We start from the raw sequence: 18,215 nt of genomic DNA, 5'->3' as shown, positions 1-18,215 counted from the left end.
ATTTATGATAGGCACAGAGAGAGAGAGAGAGAGAGAGAGAGAGAGACAGAGGCAGAGACACATGCAGAGGGAGAAGCAGGCTCCATGCACCGGGAGCCCGACGTGGGATTCGATCTGAGGTCTCCAGTATTGCGCCCTGGGCCAAAGGCAGGCGCCAAACCACTGCCACCCAGGGATCCCCTAGAAATCTATTTTTAAATTCTTAAATTGTTTTCTACCACTGTTTATATTGTATCTCTTCTTCCCTAAGAAGATGCTATGCATAGGAGTATAGTCAATAATACTGTAATAGCTTTGTATGGTGATAGATGGTAACTAGACTTATTATGGGATCATTTTGTCATGTATTAAAAATAGCAAATCACTATGATGGACACCTGAAACCAACAGGATGTTGTATGTTGATTATACTTCAATTTAAAAATTAGATATTTAAAAAAATTAAAGGCAAGATGCTAAGTTCAAGTAATGGACCTTCAAGAGGATACAAGAGGAAAATACATTCCCAGATGAACACTGAATGCCGACATTCCTCTGTTGTACAGCTATCAATCCAGATTCAGAAAGTCTAGTTTCCATTCTTCTTTCCCCGCTAATCCTTTTTGGGGCAGGTCAGCTAAAGCTTTACCAAGAAAGTAACAATCTGGCCAGATCTTAAAGGACATCTTGTTCCTAATATAACATTGCGTTTTAACTAAACGGAATTTTTAAAATTTTTTAAATGATTTTAAAAAGGACACTCTGTTCCTGGGGAATAATTAACAGTCAAACAAATAATTTGAAGAAATGCATGGGGAAGACAAAGACCCAGAATGATAAAAGAAGAAGCCACAGCTGAGGAGGCAGTGCCACGTCATGTGTCCAGTGCAAGATGCTGGGTGGGGTCTGCCAACATGCTTCTTAAAGGCGTTGGCAATGTTCTCTGAGTGCAATGGGCTCAAAAAAGAGGGACTTCTATAATTCCTCAGCCAAAATGTGATAATCTTCTGCCAAACACATGAAGTATGATATTTATTTGGACCCAAAATGTACTTTCACAAACTTTATGTCATGGAAACATGCTTTTCGTCAAATAGCTGCTTGACATTTTCCATTTCAATATTTAATTATATAAGCCATTTTTAAACATAAATCATTTCAATCAAGTATGCAGAGTTCCTATAAAAAAGGCTTTTGAAACTTTCAATTTCATCCAATTCCCTTTCATTCATTGTGTTCTCTATATGATTTGAAAAATCAAGGCCATTTTTCAAACTTGAAAGACCATTTTACCTAATGAGCGTTAATAGAGCTTAACATGAGCAGCAATAAAAAGCCACTCAAAAACCCAAAAGGGAAACAGTGATTAAAGAAGTTTGATTTTGGAAAGATTAACCATATTATTTTAAACAGGAGGACCTATATGCTCCCTATGGCTGCCAGGTGTCTCTGCGATTCTGTCTGTGCATATAGGAGGGGCAGGGATGGGGAGGAACTGGGGATTTGCAGCGACATGAAAAGGCAGTTGTAATTTCCAAAATTAGGCACAGGGGGCGCTTGGGTGGCTCAGTGTCTGACTTGATTTCAGCTCAGGTAGCAATCGCAGGATCCTGGGATGGAGCTCCGCATAGGGCTCGGCGCCCAGTGGGGAGTCTGAGATTTTCTCTGTATCCCTCTCCTTCTGCAGCTCCCCCCACTCTCATTCTCCGTCTTGCTCTCTAAAATACATAAATAAAACTTTTTTTAAAAGTACATGCAGAATATTTTGATTTTGAAAACTATTTTTATCCAATCCAAAAATGTGGATTCCCTCTTGCCGCACATTTCTGAACATTGATTCATTCTTTATTGTCCTTGAAAATATCTATTGATATATCAGTCTTCTAGATGTCAGAGGACAATGACTCATTAGTCAAAAAAGAAACTCAAACTTGTCTCTGTAACTCACACTTCTGTGCAGCTTTTCACAAGAAGTTAACCGCAAATATTGCAATGCCAGAACACAAATCCTTTATGCTTGAATTTCATTTGAAATTCATGAGAAATTTATCCATAAAATAAGCTTAAACATACTTTTGGACTCTGTGAATCTATTCTAAGATGACAACTGCCAAAAATATTTTGCCTAAGTCTAATTATCTTTCTATTGAATGGAGAAAACATCACCATCACCATTACCAAAATTTCTCTTCCTCTTTCCCTCCCCTCCTGTTTTTAACACTTGGGTACTATTCTACACTTATGTTTTCAGATTAAATATATAGGGATGCCTGGGTGGCTCAGTGGTTGAGCATCTGTCTTCAGCTCAGAGCAGATCCAGGGTCTCAGGATCAAGTCCCACATAGGGCTTCCCACAGGGAGCCTGCTCTTCCCTCTGCCTGTGTCTCTGCCTCTCTTTCTCTCTCTGTCTCTCATGAATAAATAATTTTTAAAAAATCTTTAAAAAAAGAGGAAAATAAATATACATATATATAGTATTTGCTCATACTTGAAAGTTTAGCATCATTATGGCTTTGAAATATTTTATAATTTATATTCGAAACAAAATGGCATAATAGCACATTTCCAAGGTAAATAATAGACTTATTCCCTTTGGAAGAATATTATTTTAAATATACTGTTCAGTTGTTTATAACTTTGCTCTAGTGATTTTAGATCTTGTCATAAAATCAAAAGAGACAAGAGCATCTCCACTGAGGGACAAAAAGAAATTCTTTTTATTTATTTGCTCATTTAACAAATTCTTCTTTTAACATTTGCCATATCAAACACCATCTTAGACAACTGTGATGTCTAAGGACAAAGTATATAAAGAAGACATTTGCTTTCGAGTAGCTTACATTTTTATGTATATTGAAGGAAAATAGGAATTCAGAAATAAATGTGACTAACCACAATTTTTCTAAGGCAAATCATTTAAAAACTTGCCAAATTTAAAGATAACTAACTTCTTAGGGTGCTAAACCTTACTTTCATTCTTTTAAGTGCAAAGAAATAGAAATCTTAAAACTTCAAATGCTAGAGATCTCAGTAGGCTTTGTTACTTTTTGCTGTTGCTGGTTTTTGTTTTTGTTTTAATTCCTTCATTTCCTGTCAAAGACAATGATAAATATCATTTAGATATTACCTTCCCTAGGGCTCCCGGGTGGCTCAGTGCTTGAGTGTCTGCCTTAAAGATTTTATTTTAATAAATAAATAAAATCTTTTTTTAATTTAATAAATAAAATCTTTTATTTATTTTAATAAGTAAAATCTTTTTTTAAAAAAGACATTATCTTCCCTGAAGTCAGCCCTGTGCTAGGTATGGAGCTGTTTCAAACAATCTAGTCATCCTGCACACTTGAGCTGGCAAAGATTTCTGAAACAAAGGAGTGACCCCAGTACTCTATGAGGGCCCTGGCTAGTCCTGCAGACACGATCATTTGACTATCTCAAAAGATGGAGGTACTCCAATTTCTTTAACTTCCACCTCTGGGGGAGAAAAAAAAGACAAGTCTGTTGAGGATAAGCTATAACATCTTAATTATGTCAGGTGGGTAGTTTTAATAATTACATATGTGGTGGACTGCTAATTATTCCCCTTGGATTTATGTCCCTTTGCAACATAACTTGAAAACTCCCTTCATCAAAAGGTAGAATGTAATTCTTCTCTCACTGAATCTGAATCAGGGATCCCATTGTGACCTGCTTTGGCTAACGGAACCCGAAGGAGGTAATGTTTTCAAGTTCAAAAGCTAGGACTCAGAGGGTTTTGTGTGCTTCCACAGTCTCTTGGAACTCTGCAGTGACATGTGAACAAGTTTAGGCTAGCCAGCTGGAGGGTGGGAGAGGCTCCACTTTTGATCCCCTCATAGACTTATAGTCTTAGGGAACCCACCAGCCAACTGCAGAAACATGAGAAACCAGGACAGTTTTAGAGCGGGCAAGCCCAGGCTGGAACAACTGCCCAGCTGAGTTCAACTCTGCAAAATCTGATCTAAATACATTGTTGTTATTTTAAGTCATTAATGTTTTCGGATGGTTTCCATACAGCAAAAGCTAACTAATATAAAATATTACCATAGTTTTATTGCCTCATTTAAGACATCTTCCCTATTCTCTCATATAAATATTACTAAGAGAGACCTCTTGGGATTTTGTAAATGTAACTTTGTCTTTCCTTGTTGTTGTATATCTAATATATCTTTTTTATTTTATTTTTGTTTTAAGATTTTTTTTTTGTTTTAAGATTTTTATTTATTCAATCATGAGAGACAGAGAAAGTGAGAGAGGCAGAGACACAGGCAGAGGGAGAAGCAGGCTCCCTGTGAGGAGCCCGATGTGGGCCTCCGTCCCAGGTCTCCAGGATCATGCCCTGGGCTGAAGGCCGCGCTAAACCACTGAGCCACCCAGGCTGCCCTATATCTTTTTTTAAAAAGATTTTTTTATTCATTCTTGAGAGACACACAGAGAGAGGCAGACACAGGCAGAGGGAGAAGCAGGCTCCTTGAAGGAAGCACGATGTGGGACTCGATCACAGGACCCGGGGATCACGACCTGAGCCAAAGGCAGATGCTCAGCCTCTGAGCCACCCAAAAGAAAATATCTTTTGGTAAAAGTAAAAAAGATGGAGATTTGGTGCTATATTTAATAGGCAATTTGATATCAATACTGACTCAACTATTTGCTTATATAATTTCCCTAACGTTTAAAATTCAGACAAATGAATAGTAGCACATTTATGATTTATTCTAGGTAATACCGAACCTTGCCTAAGAACAAACTTAACTAAATATTTTAGACACATTTGACAGAATTAAGTCATATCAACAAACACAATTGAAATTCGTTAAAATCCTCCAAGTTCCCAAAAATCTTACTGAAATTTCACAATCATCAATTACAAAGACTAAATTTAAAATAACCTAAATGCTTTCAGGTCTACATTTAAAAATGCTTAAGCAGGAGGGAGGGGCAAGAGGGCTGAGGAGTAGGGTCCTCAACTCCCTGCTCCCACAAATTTACCTAGATAACTTTCAAATCATCCTGAACACCTATGAATTTGACCTGAGATTTAAAGAGAGAACAGCTGGAATGCTACAGAGAGAAAAGTTTCCGCTTCTAACAAGGTAGGAAGGGGAAAGAAAAATAAAAAAGAATCACGTGGGGGAGGGGCACCGGGACTAGCAGGACTAAAGGGGGGAGCAGCAAGAGCCTCCAGGGCAGGAGAGCCCAGCCCCGGAGAAGCAAGAACTTTAAAAATCTGCACCTGAGTTTTCCCTGACTGGAAAAGCGCTCAGCAGGGAAATTGGGCAGAATTGCAGGAGGGGCAGGGAAGCCCCCAGATTCCTGGAGTCACTCTAAGAGGAGGGGCGCCAGGGAAAGCGCCAGCACACGGCGATCCGATATGGGTAAAGGGCTGGGGTGCACGGCCTCGGGGCATCTGGGAGACGCCAGGCAGGCAGGCAGGCTGGCTCCTGACGGAGGTGGCTGAGCCCCATTCCCTTCAGAAGAGGCGGCCCCAGGAGGAGCACAGGTCCAGCAGCACAGGGTTCCGGATCCTAGGGTGCCCAAGTGCACAAAGCCAGCAATCCTGTGCTCACCCTGGGACAGGCAGAAGCGGCGCGGACTCTCCTGCCTCTAGGCACTCCCAAACTGCGCAGATCAGCACAGCTGATTATTTCCCCTCAATCCTGGAGCTTTCCCATGTTGCTTGTTCAGTAAACTTGCTCTTCCTCTGTTCTTCCAGCTGGTCTTCTCGGGGGGGAGAGCCCTGCTGTGCTGATTCTCAGGTGTGGTACCTGGGGGAGCCGCCCCGCCCCCCACCAGTCAGCGCTCAGTGGAAGCTCTTTATCCGGGGAGGCCTCTGTTCCCTGCAGCCCCCTCCCCCGGCCCCGCGCAAGGGAAACACAGAGGGGGAAATGGTAGCAGCCGGCTCTGCAGCTCTGGAGTCAGCTCCCCACGATAACTAATGCAGTCTCCCGGTCCGCACTGGCCTAGATGTTCCCAGGCAGCTCGGCTGCACTGATCTACACCTTAACTACAATATTTTACCAGCTTTTCATTTCTAAGATTTTTATACCTTTTTGATTTTCATGTTTCTACAATTACATGTCTTAGACATATTTTTCATTTCTGGATTCCCCTCAACATATTCTATTAAATTTTGGTAGATAAATGAGATATGGGTTTTTGTTTTTTGTTTTTTCTAACTTGTTTTGTTCTACAGTGGTGGAAGCTAATACCTTCTAAATGCCACCAACAAACACCCAGAACCAAGTGGAATACTGTACTGGTTCATTCTGTGAGATTATATTCTCTCTTCCTTCCCATTCTGCCCCCCTCTTTTATCTTGTTTATGTTTTTGTGGTCATTGTTGGGGCTTGATATAAGTATTTCTGGTTTACATAAATTTGGGATTAAGCATCTTCTAACATACAGGACAAAATACACTCAGAACCAAAAGGATCACCCTCTGGGACCCCTCAATGTAGAATGTAGACTACATTCTCTCTCCACTACCACCTCCTCACCACCACCATCCCCCCTTTTTTGTTTCTTTTTGTCTTTTTCCTCTTTATTTTTTGTTTTCTTTTTATTTGTTCTTTGTTTTTGATTTTTGACTTTTTTATTTTTACTACTTTGTTTTCCACTTTATTGGTCCTTTTGTTTTATTTTGTTCTGTTCTTTTTCTTTTATTTTCTGGTCTCTGACCTCTTCGGAATCATCTAGGGTGTATTTTACTTAAGTCATGGTTGACATTTTTGACTCAGCCTGTTCATACAGCCACTCTGCACTGGACAAAATGACTAAAAGGAAGAATTCACCACAAAAGAAAGAACCTAAAACAGTACTCTCTGCCACATAGTTACAGAATTTGGATTTCAATAAGATATCAGATATTCAATTCAGAAGTACAATTATAAAGCTACTGGTGGCTCTGGAAAAAAGCATAAAGGACTCTAGAGACTTTGTTACTACAGATTTAAGATATAATCAGGCTGAAATTAAAAATAGATTAAATGAAAAAAAAATAAAAATAAAAATAAAAATAGATTAAATGAGATGCAATCCTAACTGGATGCTCTAATTGATTAATGAGGTAGAAGAGACAGTGAGTGACATAGAACACAAGTTGATGGTAAGGAAGCTGAGGAAAAAAGAGAAAAACAATTAAGAGCCCATGAAGAAAGGCTTAGGAGAATAAATGATAGCTTGAGAAGGAAGAATATAGGTCTAATTGGGATTCCAGAAAAGACTCAGAGAGGACCACAAAGCATATTTGAACAAATCATAGCTGAGAACTTCCCTAATCTGGGGAAGGAAACAGGCATTCAGATCCATGAGATAGAGAGGACCCCCCAAAAAACTCAATAAAAATCGTTCAACACCTCAACATTTAATAGTGAAACTTGCAAATTTCAAAGATAAAGAGAAAATTCTTAAAGCAGCTTGAGAGAAGAGATTCTTAACTGATATGAAGAGAAATGTCAGATTAACAGCAGACCTCTCCACAGAGACCTGGCAGGCCAGAAAGGGCTGGCAGGATATATTCAGAGCACTAAATGAGAAGAACATGCAGCCAAGAATACTTTATTCAGCAAGACTCTCATTCAGAATAGAAGGAGAGATAAAGAGCTTCCAAGATGGGCAGGAACTGAAAGAATATGTGACCACCAAACTAGCTCTGCAAGAAATATTAAAGGGGACCCTGTAAAAGAAAGAGGAAGTCCAAAGAAATAAGTCCAAAAAACAGGGACTGAATAGGTATTATGATGACACTAAATTCATATCTTTCAATAGTAACTCTGGACATGAATGGGCTTAATGATCCCATCAAAAGATGAAGGGTTTCAGACTGGATAAAAAAGCAAGACCCATCTATTTGCAGTCTACAAGAGACTCATTTGAGACCTAAGGACACCTCCAGCTGAAATTGAAGGGGTGGAGAACCATTTATTCAAATGGTCGTCAAAAGAAAGCTGGGGTAGCAATCCTCATATCGGATAAATTAAAGCTTATCCCAAAGACTGTGGTAAGAGATGAAGAGGGACACTATAGCATACTTAAAAGATCTATCCAACAGGAAGACCTAACAATCATGAATATTTATGCCCCTAATGTGGGAGCTGCCAGGTATATCAATCAATTAATAGCCAAAGTAAAGACATACTTAGATAATAATACACTAATGGGAGGAGACTTCAACATGGCACTTTCTGCAAATGACAGATATTCTAAGCACAACATCACCAAAGAAACAAGGGTCTTAAATGATACACTGGACCAGATGGATTTTACAGATATATACAAAACTTCCCATCTGAACGCAACTGAATATACATTCTTCTGAGGTGCACATGGAACTTTTTCCAAAATAGACCACATACTGGTCACAAATCAGGTCTCAACTGATACCAAAAGATTGAGATTGTCTCCCGCACATTTTCAAACCATAATGCTTTGAAACTAGAACTGAACGGCAAGAAGAAATGTGGAAGAAACTCAAACACATGAAGGTTAAAGAGCATCCTACTAAAAGATGAATGGGTCAACCGGGAAATTAGAAAAGAATAAAAAGATTCATGGAAACTAATAAAAATGAAGATAAAACCATTAAAAATCTTTGTGATACAGCAAAAGCATTCCTAAGAGGAAATTACATCTCAATACAAGCCTCAAAAAATTGGGAAAAACTCAAATACACAAGTTAACCTCACGTAAAGGGATTGGAGAAAGAATAGCAAGTAAAGTCTACACCAAGCAGAAGAAGAGACACAATAAAGATTCGAGCAGAACTCAATGAAATAGAGACCAGAAAAACTGTAGAACAGATCAACAAAATCACAGCTGGTTCTTTGAAAGAATTAATATGATAGATAAACCCTTAGCCAACCATATTAAAAAGAAAAGAGAGAAGACTCAAATTAATAAAATCACGAAAGAAAGAGGGAGAGATCACAACCAATACCAAGGAAATACAATTGATTTTAAAAACGTATTATGAGCAGCTATATGCCAACACATTAGGCAATCTAGAAGAAATGGATGCATTTCTGGAAAACCACAAATTGCCAAAACTGGAAGAGGAAGAAATAGAAAACCTGAAGAGGCCAATAATCAGAGAGGAAATTGAAGCCGTCATCACAAACCTCCCTAGACACGAAACTCCAGGGCCAGATGGATTCCTAGGGGAATTCTATCAAATGGTTAAAGAAGAAATAATACCTATTCTACTAAAGCTGTTTTCAAGGAAAGAAAGGGACAGAATGCTTCCCAACTCATTCTATGAAGCCAGCATCACCTTGATTCCAAAACCAGGCAAAGACCCCACCAAAAAGGAGAATTACAGACCAATATCCCTGATGAACATGGATGCAAAAATTCTCAACAAGATACTACCCAATAGGATCCAAGTGTACATTACAAAGATTATTTGGGATCCCTGGGTGGCACAGCGGTTTAGCGCCTGCCTTTGGCCCAGGGCGTGATCCTGGAGACCCAGGATCGAATCCCATGTTGGGCTCATGGTGCATGGGGCCTGCTTCTCCCTCTGCCTATGTCTCTGCCTCTCTCTCTCTCTGACTATAATAAATAAATAAATAAATAAATAAATAAATAAATAAATAAATAAATTTTTTAAAAATAAAAATAAAAATAAAAAGATTATTCACCATGACCAAGTGGGATTTATCCCCAGGATTCATGACTGGTTCAAAACTCATAAAACAATCAATGTGATAGATCACATCAACAAGAGAAAAAACAAGAACCATAGGATCTTCTCAATAGATGCAGAGAAAGCATTTGACAAAATACAGCATCCATTCCTGATCAAAACTCTTCAGAGTGTAGGGATAGAGGGAACATTCCTCAGTATCTTAAAAGCCATCTACGAAAAGCCCACAGCCAATATCATTCTCAATCGGGAAACACTGAGAGCCTTTCTCCTAAGATGAGGAACACGACAGGGATGTCCACTCTCACCACTGCTATTCAACATAGTACTAGAAGTCCTAGTCTCAGCAATCAGGCAACAAAAAGAAATAAAATGAATTCAAATTGGCAAAGGAGAGGTCAAACTCTCCATCTTCACAGATGACATTATACTGTATATAGAAAACCCAAAAGACCCCACGCCAAGATTGCTAGAACTCATACAGCAATTCAGCAATGTGGCAGGATACAAAATCAATCCCCAGAAATCAGTGGCATTTCTACACATTAACAATGTGACTGAAGAAAGGGAAATTAGGGAGTCAATCCCATTCACAGTTGCACTCAAAATCATAAGATACTTAGGAATAAACCTAACCAAAGAGGTAAAGGATCTATTCCCTAAAAACTACAGAACACTTCTGATAGAAATTGAAGAAGACATGAACAGATGAAAAAACATTCCAAAAAAAAAGAAGAAAGAAAAAGAAAAAACATTCCATGCTCATGGATTGGAAGAATAAATATTGTGAAAATGTCTATGCTACCCAGGGCAATGTACACATTCAATGCAATCCCTATCAAAATACCATCGTCTTTCTTCAGAGAGTTGGAACAAATAATCTTAAGATTTGAATGGAATCAGAAAAGACCCCTAATAGCCAGGGGAATATTGAAAAAGAAAACCAGAGCAGGGGCATCACAATGCCAGATTTCAAGCTTTATCACAAAGCTGTGATCATCAAGACAGTGCGATACTGGCACAAAAACAGACACATAGATCAATGGAACAGAATAGAGAACCCAGAAATAGGCCCTCAACTCTATGGGCAACTAATATTTGACAAAGCAGGAAAGACTATCCACTGGAAAAAAGACAGTCTCTTCAATAAATGGTGCTGGGAAAATTGGACATCCACATGCAGAAGAATGAAACTAGACCACTCTCTTTCACCAGACACAAAGATAAACTCAAAATGGTGGAAAGATCTAAATGTGAGACAAGATTCCATCAAAATCCTAGAGGAGAACACAGGCAACACCCTTTTTGAACTTGGCCACAGCAACTTCTTGCAAGATACATCCATGAAGGCAAGGGAAACAAAAGCAAAAATGAACTATTGGGACTTAATCAAGATTAAAAGCTTCTGCACAGCAAAAGAAACAATCAAGAAAACTAAAAAAGTGGGATCCCTGGGTGGCGCAGCGGTTTAGCGCCTGCCTTTGACCCAGGGCGTGATCCTGGAGACCCGGGATCGAATCCCACGTCGGGCTCCCGGTGCATGGAGCCTGCTTCTTCCTCTGCCTGTGTCTCTGCCTGTCTCTCTCACTGTGTGCCTATCATAAATAAATAAAAAAATTTAAAAAAAAATTAAAAAAAAAGAAAACTAAAAAAGAACCTACAGAATGGGAGAAGATATTTGCAAATGACATATCAGATAAAGGGCTAGTTTCCAAGATCTATAAAGAGCTTATTAAACTCAACAACCAAGAAACAAACAATCCAATCATGAAATGTGCAGAAGACATGAACAGAAATTTCATCAAATAAGAAATACTTAGGCAGCCCAGGTGGCTCAGCGGTATAGCACCGCCTTCAGGCCAGGGTGTAATCCTGGAGACCGGGAATCAAGTCCTACATCAGGCTCCCGGCATAGGGCCTGCTTCTCCCTCTGCCTGTGTCTCTGCCTCTCTCTCTCTCTCTCTGTGTGTCTCTCATGAATAAATAAATAAAATCTTTAAAAAAAAAAAAAAACATACTCATGGCCAACAAGCATTTGAGAAAAACCTCCACATCACTAGCCATCAAGGAAATACAAATCAAAACCACAATGAGATACCACCTCACACCAGTGAGAATGGTGAAAATTAATAAGACAGAAATCAACAAATGTTGGAGAGGATGCAGAGAAAAGGGAACCCTCTTACGCTGTTGGTGGGAATGTGAACTGATACAGCCACTCTGGAAAACAGTGTGGAGGTTCCTCAGGAAGTTAAAAATAGACCTGCCCTACGATCCAGCAACTGAACTACTGGGTATCTACCCCAAAGATACTGATGCAGTGAGACACTGGAACACCTGCACCCCAATGTTTCTAGCAGCAATGTCCACAATAGCCCAATGTGGAAGGAGCTTTGGTGTCCATCAACAGATGAATGGATAAAGATGATGTGGTCTATATGTACAATGGAGTATTACTCAGCCATTAGAAACAACAAATATCCACCTTTTGCTTTGACGTGGATGGAACTAGAGGGTATTATACTGAGTGAAGTAAATCAATTGGAGGACAGTCACCATATGGTCTCACTCATACGAGGAATATAAGAAATAGTGAAAGGGATTATAAGGGAAGGAGGGGCACTGAGTGGAAAAAAATAGAGAGGGAGACAAAACATGAGAGATCCTAACTTGGGAAACAAACAAAGGATTGCGGAAGGGAAAGTGGGAAGGGAGTTGGGGTGACTGGGTGAGGGTGACACTCACTGAAGAGGGCACTTGATGAGATGAGCACTGGATGTTATACTATATGTTGGCAAGTTGAACTTCAATAAGAACAAATAAAAAACAAAAAACTACTACCTCCTAACTCCAGAGTACTTTAAGGATAAAGGTGTCCCAAAAGTTAAAATGAGAGTTGAATATTGCTACTCAGACCTTATTATTAATGTAAACATTATAACTGTTTTCACAGTAAAAAATAATGCTTAAGCATAAATGTAAGTACATTTATTTACCTTACCTTGAATATTATTTACTAATTATCACTTGGATATGTGCAAACATAAAAATGATTCATATAAAAATGATTTTATAATTTCACCTATGACTCTGACCAAATCCCCTTAAAATATTTTTGCCATATTTCCATTTTCTTAATCCATCCTTGTTTCTTTTGTCTAGTGATTTATTAAAATCTCTATAAATGTCCAATTTATAATCTGTATCTCAGAAATTCCTTCTTGAATAGATATTTCCCCTTCTCTTCATTTTGGTCCGAGGTACCATTATCTGCCCAAGATTGCAGGGCCAGCTTCCTCTTTGGTCAGCTTACCCATGTGAGCACAGTGCCCCGGACCCACAGAAACATCTTAATTTCAATTTAAAATCAGAAGAAAGAATGCATATAATGATTATGACCGTGTAATCATGAATCCAGCCTGGATTATATTTATCTTTATACCAATTCATTCATAAAATATATGTTTGTTTATTTATATATTTATATTTATATTTATATTTATATTTATATTTATATTTATATTTATATTTATATAGAGGAAAGGGCTCAGGAGGGCAGAAGTGCCTGGGAAGGAGGGAAGAGCATTTCCCTCAAAGATCATCTCCAGGCTGGCGGTGTGAAGTGTGTGGAGTTCCCTGAAGGCCAGAGCCTCTTCTTCCTTTGCAGGCAAGCCTGTTAAACCATTCTGTGCTTTCAGCTCCCAGATGTTGGCTACTTGGGGGAGCTTCTGATGTTCTATGCAGGAGTGTCCTCCCAGGATACTTTCTGCCCTGGCACATCCTCCCAGGAACCCACACTGCCTTTCACCACTGTGAGATCTCATAGTATCCTGGGGCACCACTCCCCTCAGCCGCTCTCCCTGTGCTCCCTGATTTTCCTGGTCCCAGAAGCACACTTAGGGTTGAGAGAGCCATCAGTAGTTAACCCTTTGGGAACCCTAATCACCTCCCACCTCTTCTAGTTCACCTTTTATGGCCTCCTCTTCACAAAAATCATCCAAACTAGTGTGGCATTGTTTGACTCTTCTTATGGGTTATAAGGGCTTGACCCCACACATACTTAATTGATAAGAATAAATGAACAAAGCATTTGTTTTGGTTCCCCTTGGTCACAATCCTTGCCCCAGGTGGTCATCCTAGGGCATTGTGAAAGTGCCTTACCCACTGCTCTACATCTCAAATTTTTTTTTTTTTTTTTTTTTTACATCTCAATTTTATACATACAACGCAAATGATGATATATGTAAAGTACAAAAATAAACATGTAAGTAAACAACAAAAAAATGAATCTGGGGAGGGGAAGAGATCATATAATCACTTGGATAAATTATTTGGGTTTTTAATTAAAATTTTATGCTGATAGGATGTTTTTCCAGGGCACTAGGAAACAGAGAACATTTTTCTTTTTTACTGTAGGCACACAAAATGTCTTTTTTGTTATTGTTACCATACGCTGAATCTTATTGGAAACCAAACTCAATAATTTTATATGAAATAGGAACAGCTTGCTGACAGAATTAACCCCAAATGGATACCTGATGAAATAGCTTTGAATTATTAAGGTAGCAAAATCTGGCTTGTTTTTAAAAGAAATATATCTCCTTGGAAGCAGCTAGATATAAAAAGCTAATACACAAAATTATAGAAGCTTTCTAGAACTTCTGTACATATAAAATATAAAAGTAAAATGAATCCACATTTATTTTAAAATGTACTTATTTATATAAGAATATAAAAGCTCCTAAGAGAAAGCAAGCTGAAAAGCTAGAATTGAAGCCAAATCCATCTCACTCCAAATTCCATGATCTTTGCGCTATATCAGTGATGGCAATTATATACAATTCATCTCTCCACCCTCTCCCGTGATGGACATTGCTAATCAATTGTCACTGTTTCTGGCCACACCTGGACGTGGTCTCCAAAAACTTCTCAGCCTAGAAGTTCAGAAAGCCAATGATAATCAAGCATGCAACCTAAAACCTCTTTGCAATGTCTCCCCTATATCTGCAGCTTGTGTTTACTTCACTTAGTTTTGTGGGGCTTTTTAAACAGGGATAATAGTTTTTAAAGATTCTTCAATGTAGTCTCCCTCTTGATAACCCATGTTGTGTCTTTTCTTCCTCTCCATCTATTTCCATTAAGGCAAATCCATGGAATTTATTTTCCCAGGGGACAAATGAGGTGAGTGAACTTCTAAAACAATGACAACAAAAACATAGAATGGGGGTAGAGGGGAATGATATGACATAGGGAAGTTTCCAGGCAGAAAGACATGCCTATTGCATGAGATTTTCCTATTGGAGAGAAGGGGAGACGTATAGGGGCATTTGTCACACTGAAGATGCCACCTGAGTCCCTGAGAAGAATGTAGTGCTTCTGTTCCTGAGCTTGGTAGATGTGGAGAAGATGAAGAATATAGACGATTTGAGAGACACACAGAGAGACAGATACAGACGGGGGAAAAGAGAGAGATAGAGAGAAACTAGAGGAAAATCCAAGAAATCTGAACTTGTGTTCTGAATTTCTTCAAGGTTTCATTGTGTTAGTGCAGTTGTAAAGCCTGAGTGATAAAAAGACCAGGTGGATGAGCATGAGCCTGTGCCCCAGCACAACGCTCCTTCCCACAATCAACAGCATGCAGGACCTTATGAGTCCTGGAGAGAAGATAGAGGTGCTAGGAGTCTATGGACTCCAGACGTCAGGGTTCTGGACAGAGGGACCTCTTAGTTCAGTATTCATATCTAAAGAATGGAGCAGCAAACACAGAACTCAGCCACGGATACCAAGACAGAGCATGGTGAGGTCAAACTACTCACTCACTGCTCGTTCAGGGTTCCAGCCTGACAAGTCACCTACCACCTTCCGTAGCTGAGAAGAGAGACAACAGAGGGAAAGTAGAAGTTTGAAAGTCCTCAGTTTAAGCCCAATAACTCTGATGAAGCTACTGTATTCTCTGCACCCAGATGCCCTTTCAGGTAGTCGAATAAGAAGGCAAAAATATTTTGCAGGAGATACTCTGTGGTGTAAATTAGCTCCATGGGGGATCTTTTCTCAATGTATGTGTATATAAATCATAATGTTGTATACTTTAAATATCTTACTTACAATTTGTCAATTATACTCAATAAAACTTAAAAAAATCTAATAAAGGGAATTTAAATTCCAAGTTCTTTAGATTGACTTAATAGTCACGTAAGTCAGGGGAGTTTGTTGTATTTTGCTGGTACCTTTGAAGGTTTTTATCTGCCAACAAGGGGAAATGGGAACTCCAGAGCAAGATAAAACCAGTTCTTGGAAAAATAAAGAAGCTACATTGATTGAGCCCTCTCAAGGGAATAGCATTCTATCTCTGTTTTCCATTTATCCAGGGCAGTAATTTTCACAACAAAGTCTGACAGGCCACAAAGCATCCTGCTCTCTATTATTGGAAACGTAAGACACTCATTGTCTATATATCTAGTCTTTGGCCAGCAAAGGATGAACTTAGCAGAAACTAGGAAACATGGGTATTTATCTGCCAGTGTTATTAGTCTCATTTTGCACCAGGAGAATCAAATCTCATGTTCTATGTAATCAGGGTCCCACAGCTAGAAGGTAGAAAACTCAAAATTTGAACAACAGTCTGTCTGATTTTAAAATCCTATTCTTTCTACCAAAACTACTCCACTTCCAAATACCTATTAACATTGTCATCTTGATACCTCATAGAGAGCTCAAACTCAGCAGATCTGAAACTGTCTGGGTATGTCATCTTACCCAACAAACCTATACTTTTCTTCCCCATATTGTTTATCTAAGGAAATGTCTAAACTAGGGTTGTCCAAGATTTTCCAATCTTATTTACTCTTTCTAGTTGTCCAGCCAACTCTCTCTTCTAATTCCTAAATATTCCCCACTCAAGACTCCTTTGTGCTCATACATAGGAGAAGTGAATGAAGGACAAGAAATATCTACATAGATATGTAAATATCTACATACACACAAGTAGCTGATAAATCTCACTGTCACTTGAAACACCAATATGGCATCTATAGTAATACAGAGTCCATGAGCAACAAGGAGCCCAAATACCTCCCTGGAAATTAGGTTTAATTTCTTAGAAAAGAGAAACAATATTCAAAGGGAGTTTGAAAAGTACTTATTATGAAATCAGATTCAGTACAACTCAAAATATGATGTATATAAGGAAACACCTTGAACCTGCTTCTGGGTGAGCCAATCAGAATGCCTACATGGCAAAGAAAGAAGGAAATGCAGAAGAAAAGCCACACTCTTCCTCCTCATAGCAACCAGTATGTATTACACCAGAAGATGTAGTCACTGACCAGAGAAAGAGGAAAACCTAAGGAAGTTATCCCTTAAGAAGGATTCATTCCCAAGGAATTCATAGACAATGAGAAATGAAATTATCTATTGTTTTGCTCTTTCTCTTCTTTCCTTCCTTCCTTCCTTTCTACCTTTCTTCCCTTATTTTTTCCATATTTGTGTATTTGTTGGTTTTTAGAACGCACTGTTGGAGATTATTAGTTAATAGATTCTATATAAACTATTGATGACTGCACTTCACATTTAAAATACATTTTGTAAAATTGTATATGATTTTGTGGAATTTCAATATAAACTTTTATATTTCCTCACCAAAGGACAGGCAATCAGAAATCACTTTGTTGGTTTATATTTCTTCTTCCTTTCATTTTTAGTATTTTAGTGTTTCCTTGCATTTTACATTTTGTGTATCTCTTAGTCTTGCCCCCTTTATCTCTGCCAACTGTTGTTTCTTATTTCAATCTTTCCTCTCAGACTCTACTCATGAACTTGCTCAAGTTTCACCATAAGACTCAGCTGTGGAGATTTGTATCCACAAACTCCACACAGTGTTAGCCACCTGCTTACATCACCATGGACTATGGCTTTGCTCTCTGGCTGTTTGCAGCTGGGTCTCTTCTGGTCATCCTGAGTATTGGAGCTGTTCCCCTTTGATTTGTGCAATTCATTAAAATTCTGTGTCCTAGAGTAATGGAAGGAAGGAACTATAAATGACTTTTGTTGAGAAAAGTAACTTCGGAATGACAAATATATCACCATTCTGTGTTACTGAATAGTGACAGAATTTGACTTTGATTGATGTAAGTCGAAAAAAAAATTATGTGTTTGATGGAATCAACAGGAAGTCTGGAGAACCAGGCTTCATGTTACACAGCTGGAAACAATAGCCCAAATCATACACAAAACTGATCTGATGAGGAAGGAAACTTGTTTTGCCACTGAGTTGTAAGAATTACAGTTTGCACTGAGGACCCTGGTGCTCTGAGAATGACGACTACAACACAGGCTCACGACTTCCTGAATTTGGGGGCTCGGGGGGCTTCTGTCTCCAGAATAGCTGCCTGTTGACTAACAGAGCTTCTATGCCCAGGTGCAAAGAAGGCTGGGGCAGTGAACTTCTGACATTTTTAGTTTCTATAGGATAAAGTTGATTCTGCTCCCTCCAAGAATCATGAGATCTCATAATAGGCAGCCAAAAACAATGACAAATGTCTGCTACAGAGTCTGAGTTGAAAATATGGTCACATTGGGC

At 38.8% G+C, this 18,215-nt stretch overlaps 1 protein-coding gene across 1 annotated transcript in view; it reads left to right on the top strand.

Annotated features, from left to right (window-relative positions):
- The window catches only part of UFM1 (ubiquitin fold modifier 1), a 211,572-nt gene that overhangs the window by 127,833 nt on the left and 65,524 nt on the right, over positions 1 to 18,215 (top strand). The gene's annotated exons all lie outside the window — the stretch shown is intronic.

Source organism: Canis aureus, chromosome 24 (assembly GCF_053574225.1).
Source record: "Canis aureus isolate CA01 chromosome 24, VMU_Caureus_v.1.0, whole genome shotgun sequence".
NCBI classification, from domain to species: Eukaryota; Metazoa; Chordata; class Mammalia; order Carnivora; family Canidae; genus Canis; species Canis aureus.
The sequence above is the reverse complement of the archived record's forward strand: the minus strand, read 5'-3'. Positions and strand labels throughout refer to the sequence as shown.